The sequence below is a fragment of the Crotalus tigris genome, unplaced genomic scaffold, assembly GCF_016545835.1.
Source record: "Crotalus tigris isolate CLP2741 ecotype Arizona unplaced genomic scaffold, ASM1654583v1 scf7180000018371.15429387391:27106975, whole genome shotgun sequence".
NCBI classification, from domain to species: domain Eukaryota; kingdom Metazoa; phylum Chordata; class Lepidosauria; order Squamata; family Viperidae; genus Crotalus; species Crotalus tigris.
The window spans coordinates 22,984,704-23,011,865 of NW_024096970.1; the positions used below are offsets into that span (position 1 = coordinate 22,984,704).

The window sequence follows — 27,162 nt, forward strand, 5'->3', positions numbered from 1 at the left end:
TACAGACCATAAGCCTCTGCTGGGTTTGTTTACCACCAACAAATAGACACCGCATATCATTTCTCCTTGTATGCTGAGATGGTCCATTTTCCTGTCAGCATATGACTACACTTTAGTTCACAAACCTGGAAAAGAAATGGGCCATGCAGATGGCCTAAGCAGATTACCTCTAAAACAGGTAGAAGCAGACCCTGTTCCTGCCATCAATATTCTCTCCATTCAGGAATTGCCTGAATCTCCCCTCAATGCTAGGGATGTGGCTGCAGAAACTGCCACTGATCACACGCTTACATGTGTGCTGACACGGGTGTTGTCAGGATGGCCTGACAAGTGCCCAGATACTGAGTTCCAAAGCTTCTGGCACAAGAAGCATGAGTTTTCCACTTTCAAGGGATGCCTGCTATGGGGTAGCAGGGTAGTGATCCCAGCCTCATTGAGGTCTAGAATCTTGATCTCTCTGCATGAGGGACATCCTGGAATTGTCAGGATGAAAGTGATTGCGCACAGCCATCTTTGGTGGCCTGGGCTTGAAAAAGCTATCGAGGCTCAAGTGCACAGGTGTCAGCTGTGCCAACAGTCACAGCCTGAAATGCCTCAGGCCCCAGTACATAGGTGGGAGGAAACTCAAACCCCATGGTCTAGGATGCATATAGATTACTCTGGCCCTTTCAGGGGCAATTCTTCCTGGTTGTTGTTGATAGCCATTCCAAGTGGCTAGAGGCTGTTCCTGTTTCCTCCACTACTACTGCCAGGACCATCCAGGTGTTAAGAGGAATTTTTGCATCACACGGACTTCCAGATGTCCTGGTTTCTCATAATGGCCCTCAATTTCCATCTTTTGAGTTCCAGGCTTTCCTTCAGGCCAACCTGATCCGACATGTAATGTCGTCTCCCTTCCATCCATCCTCCAACGGATTGGCAGAGAGAATGGTGCGCACCACCAAAGATGCTCTTCAGAAACTGACTTATGGTAATTGGCATCACAGATTAGCAGATTTCCTTCTTGCACACCGCATCACTCCATGCACAGCCACAGGGAAGAGCCCTGCTGAACTCCGCTGGGGTTGCCGCCTCATCACCAAACTGGACAGGCTGCACCCTGATCGGGGGGCTTCACAACCGTGGGCACCTAGGAGACTCCAGGTGGGCAATCCAGTTTGAGCAAGAAACTATGGGCCTGGATATTTCTGGGTCACAGCTGTGGTCTGCAAGGTCTCTGGGCCATTGTCATATGAAGTTGCCTTGGTTGACAGCCACGTTCTTCACAGACACATAGACCAACTGTGTTGGAGACTGGACTGCCACCCTTCCACTCCTGGCTCTGATCTGGGGGGGGGGAGGACCATAATATGCATTCTGGGTCACAGGTTCCCAAGCCTAACAGGCCCTCACTAGCTGCTGCTGAGGCTGTTTGGGATTCATCCGCAAGTGCTCCAAACAGGAATTCACTGGATAGGGGGTCATCCCACACATCCACAACTACTCCAGACAGGGAGTCATATTGGGGGTATCCACATAAATCACACACAGCCATAGAAAGGGAATTTCATCAGGGGCACTTGCATAATTCAGCAATTGCTCCCAAGAGGAAGTCACCAGCAAAGGGGGTTGCCATGGAGGCGGCTCCTGACTCTGGCACCTCTGGCACGTGCTTGGGGGCCAGTATTCCCAAGAGGAGTCCATTGTGGACTTGGGGACTTCCACCCCTCCAAGGTATTCTGGTCTGGACTCAGAGGGTCCAGCCAGTCAGCAGCTGGGAGGGTCAACTGGGTATCCGGTGCACCAAAGCCCTGGCCTGCCTAGCCTGGTAGGCGAGCAGGTAGGCCAGGCACCCTCACCAGGGTCACCTAGATATTTGGGGCAGCAACGCTCTGTCCTACCTAGCTTGGTAGGCAAGCAGGTCAGCCAGACAACATCACCGGCCCTTAGAAGGTCGCAGTGGGACAAGTGCCCACCCAAACATCTGAGAGACTTTGTGAGGTTGCTGTCAAATCATGAGGGACCTTCTTATGAGGCCCCTGAATGAAGGGAGTAACTCGTGGGTAGATTACTTTGCATTATTTTGATTTTGGATACATTTATTTGTATTAATAAATATTGAAGGAGGTTTGCCTGAGTGCAGACTCGAGTATTCCACACTTTTTGCATTTGAATAATGCAGCTGTATGTCACTCTTCCCAGTGCACGACGTATATGTGCCTACGCGAAGTATGTTCCATCTAGGGGGGAGGGGTGTTGTGTCCTGAGCCTGCAAAAGCAGGCTCGGGACGTTGCATTGGTCCCGGGCATTCCAAAAGCTGCCCGGGACCAGATAGAGAGGCACCAGCCTTGAGCGCATGCGCAAGGCGCAAAAACGCTCTGTTCCTATTGGTTGACACTGTCCGGGTTTCTGGCCATATAAAAAGGCCTGTGTGCCTTTTGTGTTTTGCTTGGTTGTTAGAGAAGGAGAATAAAGAGTAATTAACAGTTACCATGTGTCTTCATCATTCGCATGCGAACGAAGGATTCAACAGTGACCATCTTCCATTCATTGCTACTCCCATTTCTCCCTGAACCAACAGGACATCTTTCACATTGCTCAGAAGGAAATATCACTGGAGTTGCTTCTTCTCCTTCCATTATGGACCAGATGTTCTTGTGCAAATATAATCACATAATTACATCCATTGTGAAACATCCCTGCTGCAAAACTGATTGACCAGCTCCAAAATACAAGCTATAGATGTCAAACCACACAGAGTATATGAATATTTCAGCAACAGATTTCTGGCTCCTTGAACAACAACAACAAAAAAGGTTTTTTCTTTATAGTTTACCATATTTTATCATTCTACATTTTTGTCTTTATATGCTTTTTTTGTTTTCCTGCTCCCTAAAGCTAGATCTAACAGTAACTTTGGGATCTTTCCATATTATTTTGTGTTGAATGAATTGCAAGAAATGTATATGCTAGAGTTATAGAGTATAGTAGCATCCACCCATTCGCTTTTCCTGCTTTAATATATTAAAAACAAGGGAAGGAAAAGAAAATCTGCCTTGTTTCACTGCCAAAAAGGAGGAACAGATTAAACTCTCAGAAAGCTACCAGGGATTCCACATTTTATTTTAAAAAGGTGACCTCCCTCCTTTGCAGCAACACAAGGGAAAGAAGATAGGCCTTACAAGCTGTAAATCATTTCTAATAACATTAAGTAAAAGTCTCATCCCTAAGACCCTGCTGGGAAGGTGAGAAGAGCAGAGGAGAGGGCAAATAGCAGGAGCCTGTTTTTTATTTGGTATTCTCACTGGCTCCGGGAAAGGAGATGGAAACAGCATAGACAATGAAGAGACTGTCATAGTCAATTTTGCTCATCTGCTAAGTCCCTGGCTGATATTGGCACAACAACGACTTATAGCTAAAGAAAGGGTCAGATGGGGAGATCTGGAGAGAGGTGCTCAAGGGAACGTTCTGTGTGCGGAAAGGGCTAGGAACAGCCCAGCTGCTATGAAGCTCTGCGCTCTGCATCAACTACATTTGGGAGATTTCCAAAGTAGCTTACACTAAAATCCTGCTATAGTATTGTTTCTTTCCTTGGGATACAATCCTGGCAGCTCTCGGACCAAAAACTACTGAGTTATTTTTTACTGTAGCATGTATAAAACTGAACAATAAATTTCCCTCTAGGTTCATTCCCACAATGGGTAGAGTGTCACCACCGTGATTTCAGCAGTGAGATGTTCCAGGGCTGGTATTATTCCACTGGAATCCATTTAAGCATCATAGATGGAGCCTCATGTGAATGGCTGCATCTCCTCCTGCATTCTGCATTGTTAATTTTGGGTTTGTCACCCCTGTTCTCAAAGCTGCTTTTAATGGAATTTTGCTGCAACATTTATGGAAATTTCAAACACTAAAACAATTGCAACCCCAAATGAACTTTGAACTTTTTCAGTTTTGATTCTCTGCAGAGAGCCAATTGGTTTCCTTGGCCCCAATAAGGCTCAGTATTATTTTTATATTGCCATCTAAATTTGATATATCAGCACATCTATTGCCTGTTATCCTTAACTTACTATCTATCCTACCTTATCATAGGCAGAATTTTTATTCTTATTTCTTTTTTCAACAGAAGAAAAAAAAATCTTCTCCTGGTTTTGTTCCATGCTATATAATAGAGATGTACATGTTCTCCAGATTTTTATTAAAAAGAAAACAAATAGGCAGCTTTTATTTTCCTTGCATCCTTTTCACAGCTGAAAAAGCACTAAACAGAATTTTCTGAATCTAGCTAGATACGTCTGAAATAGCCAAAACCTTCAGCTTAAAATCTCTATTTTGCATGATATACAGGTGTGTATATTTGTTTCTTTTCTATAGTACAGAAATGCAAAAGTTAATGCCTTACATTTGTAATATAATCATTGAACATGCATCTGGAGCTAGAAAGAATTGTTAAAAATATCTGGAATGTAGTCAGTTATCTTGCTATAGTTAATTAGTTTTTTATCAAAAGATCTCCCAGATTTGATACTTTTTCCCTAGGGAGATGACCCTCTCTGTTTTTATTCTTAGGAGAATGACCCTCTCTGTTTTTATTCTTAGGAGAACTCTAAATAAAATTTCTCCAATTAATACTTTGGTACTGCTTTTGGATGATGTTAGAGTTTGCTTTACAAATATTTTATCTGTTAATAAACCTATGACTTAAATTATCAAGAAAGATATTTTATGGAAACTGGAAAACAAAGTTCTCCCACATAATTTCTCAATGTATTCAAAACCAATTGAATACTGTATTTCCATATTAACTCAAACCCAAAAGAATGAAGTTGCACTATGTTTAAGAAATAAATTCAAGCAATGAATTGATGACTGGGATATGGCTTCAAATAGCAAACATGTATTAAAAGTAAGATAACTTCAGGAAAAGCATAAGGGACTGACTGTGCTTCAAAATTATTGTGAAGTTAGCATACCGATAATACACTGAAGGAGAAATAATAAATAATGTTGGATTTTATCTAAGACACCAATTCACATATGGGAAGTTACATATAGAGTTTTTTTTCTTTTCCATGTATTGGAGATTGTATTATGATTGGTTACACAGTCAGCCAGAACTTTAGGCTGGATTTGTCATTTTTATTCACCTATCAAGTCCTTTCCAAGGACCTGGATAGGCAATGCTAATGTTTGATATTGTTAAAGGTATTATTATAGAATGTAAGCAGTTCTAAGTAAAGCTGCCTTTACAAGACAGCAATTAATTGATGGTGATTTTGTCAGTGCCAATGGTGCTCCAGCTGTTTTGGGATAGCATCCAAGACACTATTGATACTGTCTTTGCTTTCTTTTTCCACAGTTGTTCTATTTCTATTTGCAGGTTTTTTCCAGTTCTTTCTCTTTTTTTTCTACTGTCTCCAGATACTGTAACTATCCACTATCCAGACTTTTTTGTCTTTCTTATTAACAGTTGTTACATCTGGGGTGCTATATGTGACAGGTGCTTGTTTATTTGAATTATAAAGTCCCCAAGCACTTTAGTTTCTTCATTTTCTATTACTTTGTCTATTTTATAGTCCCACCAGTTCTTGCTTGCAGACAAATGATATTTCTTGCAGATATTTCTATGCTTCATTGTTGCCACTTTGTCATGCCATTGTTTGTAGTCAATCTGTACAATCTTGCATCAGCTAACTAGGTGGTCCACTGTTTCTTCACCTTCTTTGCAGAAGTGGCCTTTGCAATCTCTTGCTGTCTTCTCAGTTCTGGCTTTGTATGTATTTGTCCTTAAGGTTTGGTCTTGTACAACCAGAATTAGCCCCTCTGTTTTGCTTCAATTTTCCTGATTTTAGCCATTGCCACGTCTTGTCATTATTTGCTTTGCTGCTATTTTTTTTATATACTGACGGTATTGCCTCTACCAAGTCTGGACTTTAAGATTATCTTCACTATTATTATTTATTGATGCGTACTGGACTACCGATCTCATTTAAGCAGCTCTGGATAGCTTACAACAGTTAAAAAACAATCCAATAAGTTAAAACCAATATTAAAAATATTATTATCAGTTTAAAACAAAATATCATGATCAGTGACAGAATCCATTGATTCATCAACTCAACACAGCCATTGTAAAAGCTCCCCACCAGATCCCCAGGTATAGCGACAGAGCCATGTCTTCAGGGATTTTTGGGCTGGGCAGGTCAAGACCAATCTAAGGTCCAGGGGGATAATTCCATAGGACAGGCACCATTGCAGAAAAGGCTGTCTTCTTGGATCCCACAAGATGATATTCTTTCGAAGACAGGGCCCATAACATATCTATCTTGCCTGATGGGATAGGTAGATGTAACTGAGGAGATCTGTTTCCTTCAAATGTGTGTATGATGCATTCCTTTGGAAAATTAAGAGAATGCAAAAATAATTCCTGAATAAATAGCAAGAAGTATTATATCTCTTTAAAGATTTTATTGTATCAGTGCACAGCAGTCAGTGTAAATAAACATCATCACGAGATTAGCAAAAGCCTTATCCAAAATACTTCCACCTTAAATATATTATATTGCTTTATGACACTTATTGCATTATAACTAATATTATTATAATCTGACCTATGGCACTTTAAATGGTGGAATTATTGAATTTATTAAATAATGTCCATCAATTAAAGTTATCCTGAAAAAGAGTAAAACTTGTGACTATTTCACATCTTTCTAATCAAACCTGAAATTTAAATTTCTAGAAGGAAAATGAAATTAGCTTTTAACTGGTTGTTTGACCACTTTTAAAACATCAAACTAAAAATTGCAAGTATTATCCAGTGTTGTCAAATTTCTGCTGTTTCCATTTATCTACTGAGCCCATACAAGCAAAAAATATTGCAGCACAGGCATTCTAGAATATTTCTCTCTTGGAATATGTCTCCAAGCAACATGCAAGAACTACTAATAGTTGGCATTCTAGCTATAAATGCTTTAATTTTATACATTTGCAACTGAAACATGCATGCTGGAACCAATTCTTGAAGAGTACAGTTGATAACCTGAATTGAGCCATTGAAAGTTTTACAAATAAAATTGGGAACCATATTTCCCACAGAGATCTGGTGACTAAAACTGGGAAACTGGAACACAAATTAGAATTTCTCAAGCACATTCTGTTTAGCAATATTTATAAGCTTTTATATAAAATTTTGACTTTTGTTTTTATTTCAGTATTTAGTTCCATAGTTATCCTTCTAGTTATATTCTTGTGACTTTAATTTTTCTTCTAGTGCTGTCAAAGAATGTGCTTCCATCTAATTATTTCAATCTTTTAACTCAAAGGTTTACATGTTGCCCTCTTTTAAAGTGTTAAAAGATAATTATGTCCTACTGTTCTTCTATTTTGAAAAAGGCTCTGTCTTTATCAGTCAAGCACTGGAACATTAAGGAGTCAATATTCTAGGCAGAGTGTTACTAAGAAATCAAGACGTAGTCTTTACTTGCATTTCCTAGCGGCCACAGAAACATTGGTTTGGCTCCAAACTCCGTGAATCAAGCAACAGGGGCCTGTTTTGTGAAGTGAGCACTGCAGGATTCACACAGCTGTCAAGAGTAGGCAAGTACCAAATCCAGCTGAAACAATTCTAAAACCTGGTCAAGACACACAGCCAATTGTGTGTATGTGTTTTATATATCTGTCTGTTTTTCATATTCTTGAATTATACTGAAAAGAAGAAAAAACATTTCTTTCTCTTGCCTTCCCTTAGCTTAAGAAACAATTATTGTAGTCATAAAGCACAATTAGATAACCAATAATATATACTTGATGTAGGAAAGAATAATGGAAGTAGCCCTATCACTCCCAGTAGCTATAGATTTTAGTGATCAAGGCTTTACAGATCTGACCAGCTTTTTATTTGACTTCAGTTTTTTTATGCCTTGCTAACAAGCAGAATAATTTGTAGAAGGTATTGCTCATGGGGTTGTTCATGGAGATCTGAGTGGTGGCCTCAGTGAACAGAATTTTATCAGAGAATCCTTCATAGCCCTTTGAAACTGGCCTTGTTCTTCAACTTTTCTTTTACTGTGACTCTGCACTAAATAAGGTTATTTCCAAAGTATTCATGCTAGCTATTATTGCCCTCTTGGGGCAAGCCTGCTGGCTATAGGAGCAGAAAAGTGAAAGGTCCAGGCATCCTGAGAAAAGGAGCTTTCATTATACAATAGCCTTGGAGAGTTTTCTCTTGTCTTATTTGTACTGCATTGGTTTTGGTTCTTCATTTTGTGTAAGGAAAGTTTTAGTCTCTATGTTAGAACAATTAAACAGCTCACGTATTGTGAAATCCTGCCAAAGTTTGAGCAGAATTGGAAAAGATTTAAATGTGTCTGAACTGAAAGAGAGAAGCACATAAATTCACATAATAATTCTCATAACACTCATGCTTGGCAAAAGCCTAATTCAATTTTGTGACTTTGGAAAACTTTTAGTAATATTAATACTTGATCATTATAGGTGGGGGTAGGTTATTCTGACAGACATGCTGTTGATATAAAAACTTGAAAGAATGCACAGCAGATTTACAGGTGCAGAGAACATACATCTGTAATGATCTTTTTCTTAAAGGCTGACATAATGTTGAAAGGAATGTTTTATTTATATATAGTGCTGTAGTTTATTGACCAGTACCAAAATGTATGACCAAAGGGAGATTTTGTATGACCAGTTTTTATTTTTTCTGGAATCATTCTCTTTATTCCCTAGACCACCAGCATATTGATTTGGATTATTATATCATTATTTCAAAGAAAATGGTATCGCTTAAAATAAAGAATAAAGCAGGACTTGGAATTTGTACAAAAGAAAACATGCATCAAATTGCTATAGAGTTGCTTTCTAAAATGAATGGAAATGCACTTGCTGTCATCATTCATGTCATGTGTCTCTAGGTCTCTATCTGGGTAGTCTTTATTGACTTTGTATAAAGGAATGCTGGATGCCAGATGGAATGGCAGGCAACAGGGGGAGGGTGTCAGCTGGAGTGCACAGCTGGAGTGATGTCATCACTCAGCACCAAATGCACAGCTGGCTGTAAATTGGGCATGAAGGGTTCAGAGGAAGAAGGAAAGGCTAGCCTGAGCTGTAGCACTAGTAATGGTCCCACCAGCTTGTGTGTTATCTCAAGGATGGTCACTTTAATTTCTGCCATTAGGCATTTTTGAAATCATTGCAGTGAAGCAGTAAAAACCTGTCAATCCTTCTGGGCAATAAATACTTCCAAAAATATCAAACCAGTAACACCACAGTAACTATGCAATTTGAATTGCTGTGACTTATTAATAATCAAGCATTGTTTAGGCTGTCACCCAAACCATAAAAGAAACAGAAAAATTAAGCAAAAATAAGCTAGTAAACCAACTTTTAAAAAGAATTTCCTAGATTTGTCTTATATTAGTTTCTGTATGCCTAATTTTTCCCAGTTTAGCCTCTTTCTTACCTTACCTTCCTTATAATATCTTTTCACCCTGTTTCCCTTTTCTTCTGAATTCCTTCCTAATCCCCTCTCTTTGTCAGAAACCAGCCTGCCCTGGTATCTTTGGACCATATTTTATTAGAAATGATTAGAATGATTTCTTCAGCAAAATTGATACAAAACAGGTATGTCATTATGGTGCCCTTGAGATCATTATCTTTATTATAACAATATTTTCATCCTTTATATCGCTTGCTTAAATTAGAACTATGTCGACTTATCTCCCATGTGTAGGATGAATGGCTCTATCAGGACAAGTATATTTTGTACAAATCATTCTGAGTTTATGTAACAAATTGGAGAGGAAAAGAAATGATAAATAACTAAAAGGTACTTGACACTGCATGGCACACACATTAAAAAACATCATCAGGTATGAGTGTTAGGAGAAGCTGGGAGACTTTTAGGAAAACTCAATGTCATCATGCATTTTAAAGGAGACATGGTAAATCTATTCATCATAAAGTGAAGACCACCACAGTGTTTGAGAGCAGAAAGCCAGCCTTTCTTTTTTTGGATAATAAATTATCATGGTGCTGGAAGTGAGTCAGACTGGCCAAGAGACAAACTACCTTTCATTCCTCTTTTGGATTCACCTGTACATATTCAGGTGCTCAGCAGAAATGGTTTTGTCTTCAAGGCTGAAAGACCCTTTAGTTTAAATTAGGGGTATTTCATTGGACTTCCCTGAGAAAGTAAAATAAATTTGCTAGTGGTTACAAGTTGTAAAAAGCTGTTAAAATACACAGGTTCTGCCTCATTTCCAATGAAATGCTGTGACTTAAGAACACTCGTTTATTGTTACACATGATGTTGCCAGACAGTCGAGGTAGATGAAACTAGATAATCTTTCTTTAAGCATTTAATTATCATTTATGGTTTGTTTCAAAAGAGGAAGACTGTAAAGAATAGGAAAGAAAAAAGAAAGAAAGAAAGAAAGTTTTTACCTTTGTCCCATAAGAGTCTTAGTTTTCTGTTACTATGGAAATACATTTTCTCAATCACAGTGCCAACAAAGCTGAGATGAATAAAATAAGATGTTAAATAATGAAACATGAAGAGACATACATGAAATTTTAAAAGCCTGACTGGGGAAGTCGGCCTATGTCAATAGTGCATTAAGAACATCTATCCAACTTGAACATTTATATACATACTGTGACACCATGACTGCACATAAGGGATATGGTAAGAGTAAAATCTTACTTTTCATCACTGAACTGTTATAACAGTATGAATTATAAATGTGTGTGTTGAGAAGGTGCCTTTGGTTAGACTAAGAACTCTTGACTATGATGAGAACAATGACAGGGCTAAAAAAAATTGATACCCAGAGATAAACTTCATGACATTTGGCAGTGTAAATAATGCCCTTGAGAGAATGATCATCTAATTTTTATTTATATATAACCGATTTAATAATTATAATATTTCATATTATAGAAGATTCTTAGCATCACTGAAAAATTTAGCATACAATAGGTTGTATCCATAGTTTGTGTATTAAAAAAAGAACTTTATTTGATAGGGTTAATATTTGGGGGGGGGGGAACTACAAACCAGCCAATTTGACTTTTTTGATTTTTTAAAATCTTTAACTGACATCATTTTTTAATGAATTTGTGTATGGGAATGGGGCAAGGAAAGATCATACTATAAACATTTGGGTATCAACCAATGTAGAATTTCTTGTCATATAATGGTATACATCTAGAGAAGGGTAGATGGAATTCCATTCCCACTATGAATTCCCGCTTCCTCTTCATGATATACACCTTAGTATAGTTCATTGCTTAACATTTATCAGCTGATCTTGGGAATTAGTGGAGGTTCCAAAAATATGTGAAACAGGTAGAAAGCCCATTCCATGATCAGTTTCTTACCAGCAAAAATGTGAATTAATATTTCACAAAGATTAATTAAATAATATTACAAAATGTTATGGGGTAGAGCAACAATTTGGAATGGAAAAACCCACACTCATCTGTTCCCTCATTAATTGCATTATTTGCTCTATATAGTGCAACTTCTAGCTGCCTTTTATATAAAAAATACACTTTAAGAAACTAAGATATTAACAAGATAATCCATGTAGAATTTAGGATTATGCTAACATTATTCTTCAAGAAAACCTTGCCCTCTAGAACATTAAAAGCTTTTCCATTAAAAGCAAGAACTTTCAAAAACATTCCAAAAAACTCTTCCTGTGTATTGTTGGTTTGTACAGCAATATTTATAGCATGTCTGATGTCATCCAAATTTCAGCAACCTTCTACGTCTTGATCTTCTCCTTCATTACATCAAAATTAATATTCGCTGATCACTCCTGTTTTAGACTGATGTCAGTATTACCATTTGCCATTAAAAACCTTTTGGATTCTGGTCTTGAGTTAGTTATTAATAAAGATTACTTAGTCCTGTCTGACCTTAATACTTTACAGCTTCTTCTTATTCTGAGCAAATTTCTGGCATATAGTTGAAAAAAACCCAATTTAAACTTTCCTTTCCCTTTCCCTTTCCCTTCCCTTCCCTTCCCTTTCCTTTCCTTTCCTTCTTTTCTGCTTTTGTTAATATAACAAAAACCAAGCTATAACATTAATATCAAGATCCTTAACTTGGCAGCACTTATGACTTCGATATACTATTAGAATTGCTGAAGAAGATAATATATGTAGTTCAGGATTGAACTCTGGAGTCCTTGGTGTTCTCTAAACTCGATTGCTTGCTTGCAGATGCTTGATTACTTGTCTAAATAACATCATTAGTGCTATATGCAGTAGCTTGCCCAATCAGTGTTGAAGATGTGGTTTTCTCCTTGGTAGTTCCTTGATTAGGGTATCTGCTCTGCTTGATTATTTGTCTGGTGTTAATCTCTGCTTATCTGTGTGTGGGTTATGGTGAGATATGTTCTGGCTTTTTTGTTTCCTTCTTAGCTTTTTATTTAACTGTCTTTTTAATGGTGTATAAATGTGGTTTATCTCTATGTATAAAGATTAAATCATGACATTACCTCCTTATTGATTTTAATGAAATTTAACTTCAACAGAGTTTTAAATCAATTCATTGATCATTTATGTATATTAAAGACTTTGCAAAAAAAAGCTTCAAAAAGCATACCCTGAGGGAAAACAAGGAATGTAAAATAAAATTAATGCTTAATAAAGGTGAACACATTATTCCTCAGTTATTCATGGTATCAGTTTTGATCATATTAATTTCAAGAGATGAGTTCAGCGAATTGAGAAAGCAATTTGGGTATCTCAAGCAAAATTGTAAGTGATAGAATCACTATTTGTTAGGAGTAAAAATGGATGATGACAACGAACAACATGGACCTGCCTTGGGTATTCTTGTACATACAGCTAATTTGCAAGAGCAATTTGTGTAGGGAAATGTGAGAATGTCTAGTTTTTCTGGAAGGGGATACCCAGATGAAGATGTAGGTTTTTGACAGGAGATGTGTATCTTGAAGATCCAGTGATTTGCCATTCCAAGTGCTTCTTATTTATTACGTCAAACGGGAAGCACCTATCAAAGCCATATATGCTGAGGGAAAATAGCCAAACATCCTACAGCCAGATAGATAATACAAAAACAAACAAGCATTCCAAGTTTGGAGATTTAGAAAGAAGTGAAGAGCAAATGTGTCTTTTATTGCTGGGTGTGAGTTCAAGGGAAGCATCTGGCAAAACACTGGATGAATCAGAAATTAAGAAATATTTCTTCAAAGTGAAAATGAAAGGAAGCAGAAAATAGTGTTCAAATAAGTGCACAAAATACAATGAATTTAGTAGAATAATTTCTTTCAAGTGTGTACAGTATTAATACAATTTCTGTATGACAGGACAGAAAAAAAATTCCTGCCTAAACAGGTATAAAATACAGTCTGGGTGGAACTTAATCCTAATACCATTTTAGTACCTCATATTTATTTCATGTTATTCTAGACAGGAAATGTACTTTGTCATGATAAAGAATGAATAATTAAAATCTATACTGAGGGAGAGCTTCTGAATAACATATATCAGCGCTAGCATTATGTTTCTTCATACCTTTTTCCTTTCAGTTTAACTGTTCCATTAGTGATGGTAGTTTGACTTGCCGTATATTTTGAACTTCTGAAAAAAATGCTACTTGCAGGAATAAAATGCTAGGTAGATACTTCTACTACCTTTATCCACTAGGTGACAGTACAACCCTTTCACCTTTCTATTATTAGACAAAGGTAATGAAAATAAAAAGAAAAGCTAATTTAAACAAAAGAATGCTGAATGTGTGCTGCCCAGTTGGGTAAATATTATGTATTATGAAATTATCTCTGGCTTTCATGTTATTGTGAAGAACTGGTTTTCTTGAAGTTGCTCTTTTCAGAAAGAGATTTAATTAGTGGACTGTACTATTGATTAGTAGCAAAAGAATAAATAATGGACTTGAGGGAAATGAGCAATTCTTAAGGTAAGAATGAAAAGCATTTGAACATTATCACATCAGAATGTTTGTATAAATAAAATCTTTTAAAGATATAAATTAATGCAGTATTTGCACTGTTTTATTCCTCATGCTAGAAAAAATAGTCTCAATCAAATATAATTTATTTTCATGAATAGAAATTAAGATTTCTTTCTTAAATTTCTTAAGACAGTAATGAACACAACTGAATTCAGCAGGACATACTTCATAGTGTTTAAGATTGCAAATTCAGATTCTCAAAGTGGTTTTAAATACTATATTTTAAATAAATTATGAAATAACTTAATAAGATTACAATAACACTTTTTAAATTTAACCGTTAACATCTGAAATATGAATATTTTATATTACAAAACTATTCATGTTTATTCAAAAATAAGTACTTTAGTGTCCAACAGTATTACTCCTTAGTAAGTATGTTTAATTTCATTGTTACTATTCATAAAAGTTTAACTTAATTTTATTAATTTATTCAATTTCTATTTAACATTCTGTGGCTGCTCTATGATCATAGTTTACAAACTGAACGATAATATGTAAGCATCACATGGTATGAGAATATTATCTAGAATTTAATTTTTAATAAAACTGTCAACAATGTTTTGTTATGATAAAATGATATATCATTTGATATTCTGAGTATAAAACATACAATTTCCATTTAAGGGAAAAGTTTAATAGTTACATTAAACATAAATTACAAATTAAAGCACTTTCTCAAGTAAAGTAGAATAGCTCTATAAATTCATCAAACAAAATAAATTTTCTTTCTCTTTATAGCAGAAAGTGGTATTTGATAGCATTCATTACATTTATTTAGAAATCACTTGTGGGGTCATGAAATGTCAGGAAAAAATTCCATAATTGTTGTGATTTTTGAGTATACAACAAGATGTTGCCAAATATCTATACAGAGTTCTAAACTTGGATTTCTCATGTTTCTTAAGCTGGTGCTGCAACAACAATTTATAGATGAAGCCTCCTCTTATCCAGGATTTGCTTATGTAGGAGGATGCTCACCCTTAATCTGCATGTGCGGACCTATTATAGCTAGCAGTTGGAATGTAGTTAGAATGTTCATAGACCACATGTATTGCACTGAGCGTTTTGCAGTGCACTGATAATCTAAGTGAACATTAGGCTGAGTAAATTCCCATTTGGCTCAGAAGGTGACAGAATTTTGGAAGAGTATATAAAAGCTGTACATAAAACTGGTGCAAGGGTTTTTTGGTATATAAAAACTGATGCAAGAGTTTTTCAACTTAAGTCATTTCATTTCACTATTTTTAATCATAAAAAATTCTCTCTCACAAGAAGGCACAGATATTCATAGTCAGCAGAGAAATGTACAGCCCATTTAATTTTCTGGAAAGTCACTGTCCATAAGGAATTATTATAATATTGCTTATAACAAACGAGACGGAAAAACATTAGTTGCTAGGAAAATTAAATCATTAGTCAACTACTAAAAGAAAAAAAATGTAACAGGTTTGCAAATGTATTTTTACAGATAGATGAAATTTGTAATTAAAAATGACTTCATATTATAGCAACATTCAATGTCATAATCATACATAATCACATACCTTGCTGAAATAGCAATTGCAGTGTTCGCATTGAATTGCGAGAAGGAAATTGCATTTTCATAGTTGACAAAGTGACATATCAGCCAAGGCAATTGTTGGCCTTTGGGCCAGCAAGATTAAAATTCAGATTTATAACACAAGAACATATTCCCCAAATAGAAATATTCTGTTGTTTTTCATTGTTTCTCTACAACATTTTAGATCAAATTGCCATGCAGAATTCTGCCCAAATCATCGTGGAGGCTTTTTAAAGTAGCAAATTATTATCCTATAGTTGTAAGGGTCTTTTAGGAATTGGAAAAATCCTATTCCAGTTAATTTTACAAAGCTATAAAAAGTTTATAATACAAAATGGAAGATTTCATGTGATTAATTCAGGAATAAGAATACTGTATTTTATAATCAGTACAGCTGTATACACTATAAAACTGCTTTTAGATTTTTCTCCATAAAACCACCAGTTTAATGCTATGGTAAGAAACAAGATTGATTTAAAAAAATGTAAAGGATCTTTTCGGCAATAATTTCTTGTTAAAAGTACTTTTACACTTACAAAATTGTAACAGAGAAATGGCCAATGCCTATACATTTAGCATGTTTTGCATTATAAAATGAAGTTTGCCTTACTTGTCGCATAGTTATCGCTTATGGTAACTAATATTTCAATAGGCTAACAGTCTGTATTGTATTGCAAAAATACGTACATGGCAACTCTGTAGATTTTATATATAGGAATAACATCAATGTAGCTGCCTTCTAAATAGTCTTGTGCAAGACTTCAGTTTTAGTGAAGTAGTCACACTGTTTCTGTAGAATTTCTATAGTTCCTCTCCTGAATTAGAAGAAAATATTTTTAAAAATAGCAGAGCAGAGAATGTGTTTTGCTGGTTTTGTTATTTTCAGTTGAGTTTGATACTAATTATTGATTTATGAGCTTTTTTATTTGAGTTTTGGTTCTAATTATTGATTTATGAACATTTATGTAGCTATCTTTTTATATACTTGTATTAACCATTGTATTGTGATTAAACATTTTTGAATGTATATCTGAAAGTTTCACAAATGACTCACAATTAATTCCAGTTTGCGTTGGGGGGGTGGAACTATATGTGTAATCCCTTCATATTTAAAGTTTTCTTCTGGAAATATTTCTCATTCCATATGCTTCAAATTGTTGTCCAGTTTAAAAAACAAAAACAACCTCCCCACAAACTCATCAGTGTTTTATTGCTAATGACATTACATACTTAATGATAATATTAATCTTCATATATGTTGAATGTGTGTGTGTGTGTGTGTGTGTGTGTGTGTGTGTGTATCCCACTTATATAAAGACTTTATATTTACATGTAGTAAATGCTGACTTTCTATTAAGGTGATATTCTAGATGTAATGTACAAAGTACAAATAGTTTCATCTTGAATGGTAGAAATAATGTGGACAAGATTACTGCTATCCTCACTGCATGGAAATGATGTTCAATCCAAATATTATTCAGTAGACACAGGTTTGCAGGCAGAAAGTATATTTCTTTGTATATCTTTATATTGAAATGCTCCCTTTAAATGAGACCATCTTGGAGAAAGTGCTTTTCTACAAGTTTAGAAATTATGAAAGTTGAAAATGTAATAAATTTTGCTTCCTTTTGTCTCTACTGTTTCCCAAGCGGCAAACATTTGAAGTTTCCTCTTTGCGCAGTCCATTCAAGATGAACTGTGATTAATATTTATATGTGTGTTTATATGTATATTATGCATGTGTACACTTTTAGGAGCAGGCAACAGAATTTCATTTTAATGTGTGCCAATGTGTTCACAGTAAAAAAATGACTATATTGGAGATCTTGAGGACTGGAAACACACTTTTCAATATATATATATATATATATATATATATATATATATATATATATATATGCTTCTTAGGATATATAAAACCATCTTTAAATATCAATATCACATGAAAACATGTGAACACATGAACACATGTGATATGTTTTATTTTCCTAAATTTTGAAAAGTAATGAAAGTTTAAATGTGATGTACAAAAGTGTTCATTAAAATTATAAGGAAGATCTACTTAAGAAATTGATGAAGATACATACATACTCAACTGGTCTGGATGTAAAGTGATCTACTCTTCCTTAATAGTTTTTTTGTTTACTCAGAGGATAACTGTGATCTGTTATATCAGACATGTCAAACACAAGGCCCGGGGGCTGGATGTGGCCCGCAAAGTGGTTTCATGTGGCCCGCAAAGCCATCCTGGAAACAAGTGAGGGAACGGCCCCCGCTGTCTTGGCCCTGGCCCAGGCTGGCTGGCCGGCCAGGAATCAATGTACAATTTTGTGGTGGCCATCTATGTTGAAACACATTCAGTCTCCCTCTGACTTTGCCTTGGTGCTCATCATGAACAACTTGGCAGCAGCCTTGAGGGGGAGGTAAGTGCAGCTGGGCACCCCCTTGGGGAAGTGAGGCTGGGCTTGGTGCTACAGCCCACACCACCATCCAGCCCCCCCATATGGCCTGAGAGGAACAGTGAGGCTCTTCCAGTGGACCATGCCTTGGCACTTGCCCTGGTCCCACCCCCTTCTGCCAGAGACCCTCAGATCTGTCCCACTCCTTCCCAGGCCACCACAGGCACCCTTGATGCGAACGATGTAGAGCTGGCCACACCCACCCAGTAGGCCACACCCACTCCCTCCATGCCCACCCAGTAGGCCACACTCACCCTGGCCACACCCACCCAGTCCCCCAAGGGCAACTGCAATGCTGATGCGGCCCTCAATGAAATTGAGTTTGACACCCCTGTGTTATATGGTGTAGTTTCAGTGCTTGAAACTGTTGTACTCAGCCTGTCTTTCACACCTACCCAACTAGAAGAAGCTCTTTTGAAAATATCATTCTCTCATATCAGTGGAGAATAGTGGTGTGAAAACTCTGTTATCCTGTAAATACAGCTTTTTTTTGCAGATGTGATTAACAAATGAATCAAATATAAAAGAAGTATAGAAGCCAGTGAGTAAAAAATGTTGTTTACCTTCACTGCAAAAGCAACTGTACATTTTATTGGATATACAATGAAACAGCCACAAGTTTTCAGAAAGCCATTACAAATAGCTGCTAATTAAATCTATAAAAAATAAGATAGTTAGTAGAGCACGAACCTCATTTTGCTGCTGGTCTTGCCAGAATATTATTTTTGTGACTCTACATCCAAAGTTTGTTTTATTCATGTACTGCATTGTCTCCATTTTATAGCTACCATTCTTGACCACAAATCATATTCATTTGCTGAGATGAATAAGCGGTGTTTCTGGAAATGTCCAGCTTGCCTCCACCATATTCCATATTTAATTTAAAGAGGACAGATCTTTCTGGCAGTAATTGACAATTATTCTCTTCTGCCTCTTAGAAAAGAGAAATGAATTTACAGATGAAACAATTCAGATAGACACAATTCCTATAAGCCAGAAGAGCTGAAATAGATTGCATCAAAAATATTTTTTCCTGTTAAATATCTTTTAACAATGTCTGATTTAGCTATGAAAAACAGTATCTATTTTCCCATGGTTTTCTTTTACCCTGCAGTAGGATTTTTTTTTTTTTTTAATTTCATACAGGGCCAACTTTCAATGACCTCAGGAAAGCAGAACCAGCCTCGGAGTGCAGTCACTCTGAGGCTGCTTTTCAATCATTGAGGTAAAGTAAAATAACAGTTGTAGAATCCCAAATGATAGATTTGTTGCTTTCCATTAGCAGTTTTCTTCTTTATTGTGCCAGCAAGAAAGTGTAAAAGTAAACGGTAAAGAGAAAGGACTGGAAAACAGCCATAGGGAAGAATTCTACCTATAGGAGACTACTTTTAAAGGGGGTGGGTGGGAAAAATAGAGGGTGTTTTTTTCATATTTCTTTCAGAAAAGAAATGATAGTTAGGTTTGCAACTGCAAAGCACATATTCATTCTGTTGCCATTTGCTTTATACCTTTTAAAGTCACAAATCATTAGCAAAAATAAATGATTGATCCCATACTAAGGGAAATACAGTAAATATAACGAAAACTGACTTTAATGTAGTAAAAAAAATTGGTGTGACAAGTGAGGCTTCTTTCTACACTCTTAGAATTGTAGGTGAATTCTCCCCCCTTTAATTTGACCGTGAATAGCTTTATTGGATTATTATCAATTTAGAACTAAATGTAAGGATGAATGTATCGACCGATTTTTTTTACCTATAGAATAACATATATGTATGTTATTGATTCCAATCATTCCTTTAAAAAACTATGGTTATTGACATATTTTGTTGGACAAATCATCATTATATAACAGACATGCCTGTGCTTGAGTACTGGGCATTAATGCTTCATTGCAATAAAATAAATGCCTGATATTGGGATATTGCTATTATTCCATGACTAATGGCATAGCTTCTTCAAGGCCAGGGATATATTAAAAAAATAGATGGTAGCCACAATGGTGTAAACAAAGCTTAAGCTATTTTTTATTTGCAAAACACATAAAAACAGTTTCAGTTGTACCATCATGGCCACCAGCCTCACATTTTTTTACGACACCCCACAGGTGAGCCTGTCCAAAGCAATGTATCTATTTGTAGAAATATATGCAGGATTCAGTGTTTGTGTTTCTTCTTGTGTAGTCTGACTGCATCTATTTCCATTCCCCATGCAGTATCTCCATGCATTCCAAATCTACTCAAAAGGATTCTCTGGAGTAGAAGGCATGGAAAAATATCCGGCAGAAGTTGAAGTTATTCTCATGGCAGATGCCATTCTATTAGCAGAATGTACACAATAGTATACATTCCAAAGTAACTAAAATGGGAGCACAAAACATGTAAATTCATGTAATATGTTACATTAGATACATTATTGGAGAGTTTCCCCCCCCCCAAATACTAGTTTTTGCTAAACGCTCACTTACTTATTCAAAACATTTTCCTTCAAATATTTTATTAAGAAAAATTCTGAAAAAATGTAGGGTTCTAGTTGAGATAATTAAGCTGGTTAGCATATATCTTTCCATTCCTCAGAGAAAGTAATAGATAATTTTTTAAAAGTTCAAAGGACCAAAGAATCTACAATAGTAGATTAACAATATCTTATTTGCATTTTTAAATGTTTTATTTTTGTTACATTCATATAAGACACTCATCCATATGTCTGCAGATAGCATTTTTGTTTTCTAAATAAAAGTGAAATCTTAATATGTTCAGGAAGAGTATCAAGGATTGTCATTTCCTAAGATTAACTACATCTGTTACTAATCATAAAACCTCAGGCTATTTTTGCAAGTAACCATCTCTGATTTTATTGAATGATTAATTAGTAGTCAAAGTCAAATGTTTATTATAGTCAAAGACCAGTACAATTAAAAATACTAAAGAATATCTAGTTAAAAATTCTAGAATAAAATAATAAATAACAAATAAAATCTATGTTAAAATCATAGTTTGGCATCCTATCTGTCAGTTGCACATATACAAGAACACAGCCTAAGCTATAATATAATAGGCCTATAGTCATTAGATACTAAAATGCAACATGGTGATAACACCAAAAGATTTAGTGGATTAATTGTGTAAAATAGCTATAGTGGATTATTCATTGTGTTCTGCTGCTGCACAGCTACCTGCGCTGACTGCGATCCATTTGTGGCCACTGAAGATAAACGGTCTCAGAATGGCCAGGATACCTACTAATTATTGGGCAAATAAACTTTGAGCAGCTAAGAAGGACATGTCCAGAGGTTTCCACCTTTCCAGAATCATAGGGACAGAGCCTTTCAACCTGTAGTATCCCTTTATATTTACCATCCAGGATAGCTGATAGATTGTGTGGCATTGTGCAAGGGAAAAGGCTTTCCAATGATTTACTATCTCTAACTGGCTAGGATAACTGGCAGAGGTGACAATATATTTGTTAGAATCTAGAACCAGAAACAATGGAGGTTTCTCTAAGTCTGCTTGCCTCTCTATGTCCTCTGCCCTTTGTCTCAGGATTTGTTTTGCCTGATCATAGTCCATTTCAAGTACTGAAGTTGGAAGAAAGCCTAGCTTAACAAGATTGGACTCAACAGGCTTGATCCATGAAGAGGAGACTTTATCTTGGAGGATTAATGGTGCAAGACCTTATGGACTGAAATTAAATTTTAGCCAAAGATTTAAGAAAACTGTACAGATTCTTGCTTCCACTTTTACCAATCCTGTCTCCAGTGTGTTTGAAGCACTAATGACTTGGCCTGAAAAAGCTTAATTGCGGTAGGAACATAGCATCCTCCCTTTGTGTGGAACAATTTGAGAATAGTATTAGCTGATCTTTGGCCAAAGGTAGCTGTAAATTCACAGTATGCTTTTCTTGAGCATAGGAGCTACTTGCTCTATGTTATGTCCATTAAGATACCATGAGTGGAGTTTTGGCCTTTTAGCAAAGGCCATAATATTAGTTTTTTGGTAGTTTATGTCCTATTTGTCATTATACTGGACAAAGGCTTTCAAGACTCTTTTAAGACCTAACAGGTGTTCTGGACAGGATTATAGCATCATTTGCATAGAGCAACAGAGGGATGCTTCAATCCTCTATTTTGGGGAGGGTAGTAATTTGGTTATATGGTTTTACCATATCATTAATGTAGACATTAATGTTCCTCAGGAGATACCCAGACATGTTTCTGGGTAAGATCTGTTTAATTTGTACAAATTTTAATCTTGTATTTTATATTTTAAATTTTATGTTGTATAGTATGCCTTATTTTAACTGTGATTCTTCTGATACAAATAAAAAAAAACAATGTAGAAGTTGTTTGCGGGGGGGGGGTGGGACAAAATGCACCCCTGATTAATTAGTATCTTCCCTGTCTTCCCAAAAGATAACAGAACAACCTGAGTTTATAGTCATGGAACATTTTCTGTAGTCACATGTAGCATAGTATGCAAATTTAGCGGGTTAGACTTCAAGTTTCCAGGTTCTATTCTAGGCCTTAGAGATTTGGCGAAATCCAGGTCAGTACAAGATAAGCAGGAGGAGGAGGAAAGGCATTGTTAAAAGAAGCATTCCAACCCATTTGGCAGCTTCACAAGTCTTAATGAGAAGATAACTCATCAACTCATTTGTTGTTTTCAGGAAGTGCACTCCACGGAAATGAAGGAACTGTTTGAAGAAGGATCACAGAAGGGAGGGGACTGTTTGTGATTCAACTTGGTAAAGGCAGATACCAATTTACTTAGGAGTTCTGTAACTCACAGATTTGGTCTCTCCCCCCCCCCCTGTGTTCTCTGGTCTTTATCTGGTGTGATTCATGGCTTGGGAACTGAGGAGATGGAAAACATTTCAGAAACTGATACCTTTGTTTCAGCAGATAAACACAGTGTATGAGATTTACCTTTAGGAAACAAGACACACCAGGAAGCATTCTGAGCCAGAAGTTAAAATTTGAAATACTTAATTTATTTCCTAGATTACTTTGGAGCAAAATTGTGTAAAAGAATAAGAGCATTAAAGAATGCATAGCAGATTACGTTTTATCATTTCTACTATCTTCCTACAAAATAGCATACAGAAAATGATTGCATATTTTATCAGCAAAGCAATTCTGTGAGGTAAAGCCCAAGTTATTCATGGAACAAAAAGTGACCTGGCAACAGGATTTAACTTAGAGAAATAATGTGTTTCTTTGATTTTCTAACCAACTGCATAGAATACATCAAATAGAAAGCAAATCTGTGTCTAATTTGATTTTTAATGAATGCAGAAAATGGTGCATAAACAAAAGCTCCATTGTGCAGTTCTGATCATCTTACATGTCAGATGCAAGATAACCAAATGCTGTATGCAGGTGTGCTTATATGAGGGCAAAAGGCATGCATTTCCTCACCTCTACCATCCTTTTAGCCCTCATGTGAGCAGTCAGAATGCCTGCATAGGGCAATCAGTTGCAAAGATTCCACTCTCAAGACTTCTGCTGGTGGAAAGATTCTTTCTGGCACCTGCTAATAGAGGAGAAGGCATAATATTCTGTGATTCCCTGTGCAGTCCCGAAGTCCTTGCAGGACAGTAGAAAAATTTCTGCTGAACTGAAATTCTCCCTGTTCCCAAATGTTAATGTGTTAAAAATGATTTAATCCCCATTACTCCTTATGATTTCCTTTCTGATTTGCACTTTTCCTTTTCTGGAAACTATTACTCCCATACAAGTTTGTAGGAGTTGATTCTGCCTAATGAGTTATACTCATTATACTTCTATCAGATTGCTCCTTCAGTGAAATCTGTAATGGCGGTTTCTTTTCCATGGACCAGGCAAACTCAGAGGACTTTCTTTTTTAAATATACTATAGGAAGACAGTCAGTTGCCCAATTTGTGCTATGAGCACAGAGAAAAACTTGTATCCCTTCACCAGGTGCACAAATCTTAGACATTATGTATTGGACACCAAAATAAATATTAAACAAATGATACAGCACAGTTATTTCAACCCATCTTATTAAATTATAAAATGTCAGCAAGCAGAAGAAAAAGAAAAACTGCTGAACCATTGAAAGATCTTTTAGGAAACTCTATTATACTACCAGCTGATAATAAATCTTACCGCTCAGAAAAAATAGGAAGAATAAAAAAACTTCTGAGCAAATAAAATTATTCTCCTTTTTACCATGAAATGGTTTCTTTTTTCAAAACTAGGTTGTTAGCAGTTAATTAATTATTGACTTGATTCCTGTCTGGGCAAAATGCCAAGAGATCTTTTTCATCAATCATTTTTGTTTCCTGCAGAAATATTCTTGTTTGGGCAGCTTAGAAAATTGTTCCAATTTCTTTCCAGCCTGATTTTTTTAACCAGAAAAAAAATGGTACTTTGCAAAATAGGCATTTTATTTGCATAAGGTACAGTTTGATGGATTAGTCTAGTAGAAAGACACTGGCACTCTAATTAAGCAGTTTACCATTCTTAACAAAAAGAGATCAAATAAAAACTGAAATAACAGTTGTGAGCACCATGCAGCAAGTTCATAGACAGAGCTTAAATAACATCCTTTAGTTCAGCGTTTCCCAAACTTGACAATTTTAAGGCATGTGGACTTCAACTCCCAGAATTCCACAGCCAGCGTTGCTGGCTGTGGAATTCTGGGAGTTGAAGTCCACATGCCTTAAAATTGTCAAGTTTGGGAAACACTGCTTTAGTTTAATTTTCATCTGCCAACATGGTAATTCCAATACCCATAGCAAGGGATGAAAGGGGCTGTTGTAATCTAGCAAATCAGAATAGCACTGAATTGTGGGAACCTACTTTAGATATTGGCTTTCCCTTGGAGCAGGGACAATCTGTATTTCAAGAGACATAAATTTATTATTTAATGTATTGAATCTGATGCCGCCAAACTTCAAATTATACTGGATTATTTATATAGGCAGTATAAAAACAATACACAGAAATAAGAACAAATACAAAACCAAATGAGAATAGAAGGAACAAGATGACAAACTTGTCAGATATCTCCAAACATCCCATCAATATCTAACATCTTGTATAGGGAGCTCCAGCCACCTTAGTCCAAGGACTGGGAGAACAGCTAGTTCTTTGTGGCCTCTATGCAGGGTGAGAGGCATTCAAATTTCCGAGGAAACCTCATTCCAGAAGGCAAGTACTTTATAGATTGTTGAGGCTTGCAGTGGGTAGGTTGTCCCAGTGACATCTCCAAAGTGATCTGTATTTTCTGCAGTGGCTGGAGCTGAGGAAGGGAAAACACATTCTACATTTAATAGGACTCTCTATCTAGTAAGCAAAGTCATGCAAATTTCCTACCCCAATTAACTCTGCACAAACTCCAAAAAGCTACAGCATTGCTCTAATTTTAAAAAGCAAAAACAAAAACCAAAAACCAGCCCACAAACAATTCCCCAAACCTTATAGTGGAGAATTTGGCATGTGGTGCAAGCCACAGTTGCAACAAAGTGATGAAACAAATTATGACCCAAACCATAGCCTTTTGTTTTTGAGTCCTGACATTGGACGCAAATATGTAAATCACGTGGCTTGTGCCACAATGTCCCAATGCATCAATTGGCTCCCCTTGCTCTCCCACCCCACCCCATGTGCGCTTACAAATAAAGCAAGGGAGAAAAAATAACTCTCAGAACAAGTTAATCTTGAGCAATTGCCAATGTCTGGAGTTGGCTCAAAGCCTTTTGATGCAGATTTTGGTTTGTTTTAAAATCTTGACAGCCCATTCTGCCTACCCTACTAACATTTAAGGCACATGGATCAGAGGAAAGCTCAAAGAGAGGATCTTTTCTCCACGGTTTTGCTGTTGGATCCTGTTATTACAATCTCAGACAACTTTATCTGTACATTTTTAGTTTAACAGTCTTTGGCCTAATTGCTTACAAGTAAAAGTGTTGAAACTTTATAAATGTGTATTTCACTGTCTGGATGTTATTATTGCTGTTCCTATTTTTTACTTTTTTGTTTTTGCATTTTATTATAACTGTTATTATTAATCACAATAAGCATCATTGGAGAAAGGCAGAACACAAATTTAAATAATAAATTTATAACTAAATGATATTCTCCAAGCAGGCTTTCAAAATTGTTGTGTCACCTTTTATATCTAAACTGACCTGAATGCATACTGTACAATATCTCCCTTTCTTGCACAATCAGTTTAGAAATACCCATTTCATTATTACTCTTATTATGTACTACTTTTAATGAAATTATAATAGTATTTCAGTTTTTACGCTACCTTCCCACATTGAGTATGCATATTAAAAGCTATTAAACTGAATATTTGTTGTTTAAAATTTATCAATAAAAGTGTACAGTACTTGTCTGGCCCTCCAATCCCATATTAGTGTCTCAGATTATTAGTGAATTGATATTGTATCTTTAAAGTGGCCCTATTTGGGAATTATAGAACTAGCCTATTGCCTTGTTCTTTCTATCATGTTTGACTACAGATGGGCTTCATTAGTTCATCCTGTCAGCCTCCCCACGCCAGTCTTGATAAATAGTTGCTCTTCTTCACGTAAAGGAAGGAAAGCTGTTTTAAAAGTCTCCATGTTGTTCTACACTTAAAAGCCAACTCTGAAAAAGAGAACTTTTTACAATTTCACTCATAGAGATTTTTAAAGTGTGTTTTTCATTAGTTTATTTGAGAAGAGAGTTAAAGACATGTGGCAAAGTATTAGGTTGTTTTCACAACTGCTTTTATACGTGGTTCTTTAAAATGGTGGACTATAAATTCTTTTTAACAACTGGCGTTCAGTTGTCTTGGATGCTATAAAGTTACATGCTGTGAACACCTCCCTTGATTTTTTTCTTAAAACTCTAGTACTTATTTGCTTTCTTACTAAACAAAATATTGTGTATTAATTTTCACTGAACAGTTTATGACAATACTGATACATTTGTTTCAAAGAAAGCCATGAAGATATAGTAATTATCTTCTTATCATGAAAACAACAGAGATTTAATAAAGTTTATATATATGTGTGTGCAGAAGCCCAAGTTGGTCTCCCCCAAAATTGTGACACTCTTCACAATTCTCATGTTGCTTTAATAAATAGTTTTAAAATGCCACAATGCTTAGTTTACAG

General features: G+C 36.0%; 1 protein-coding gene across 6 annotated transcripts in view; it reads left to right on the plus strand.

The window, feature by feature from the left end:
* SLC25A21 (solute carrier family 25 member 21) overlaps window positions 1–27,162 on the plus strand; it is a 257,481-nt gene that overhangs the window by 108,045 nt on the left and 122,274 nt on the right. Inside the window, exon 1 of one of the 6 annotated variants that reach the window (XM_039351811.1) lies at window positions 13,844–13,952. The exons of the other annotated variants lie outside the window; for them this stretch is intronic. The gene's annotated coding sequence lies outside the window, so the exon portion shown is untranslated. Of the gene's footprint in view, window positions 1–13,843; window positions 13,953–27,162 lie in introns of those variants that run through there. 6 annotated transcript variants of the gene reach the window in all.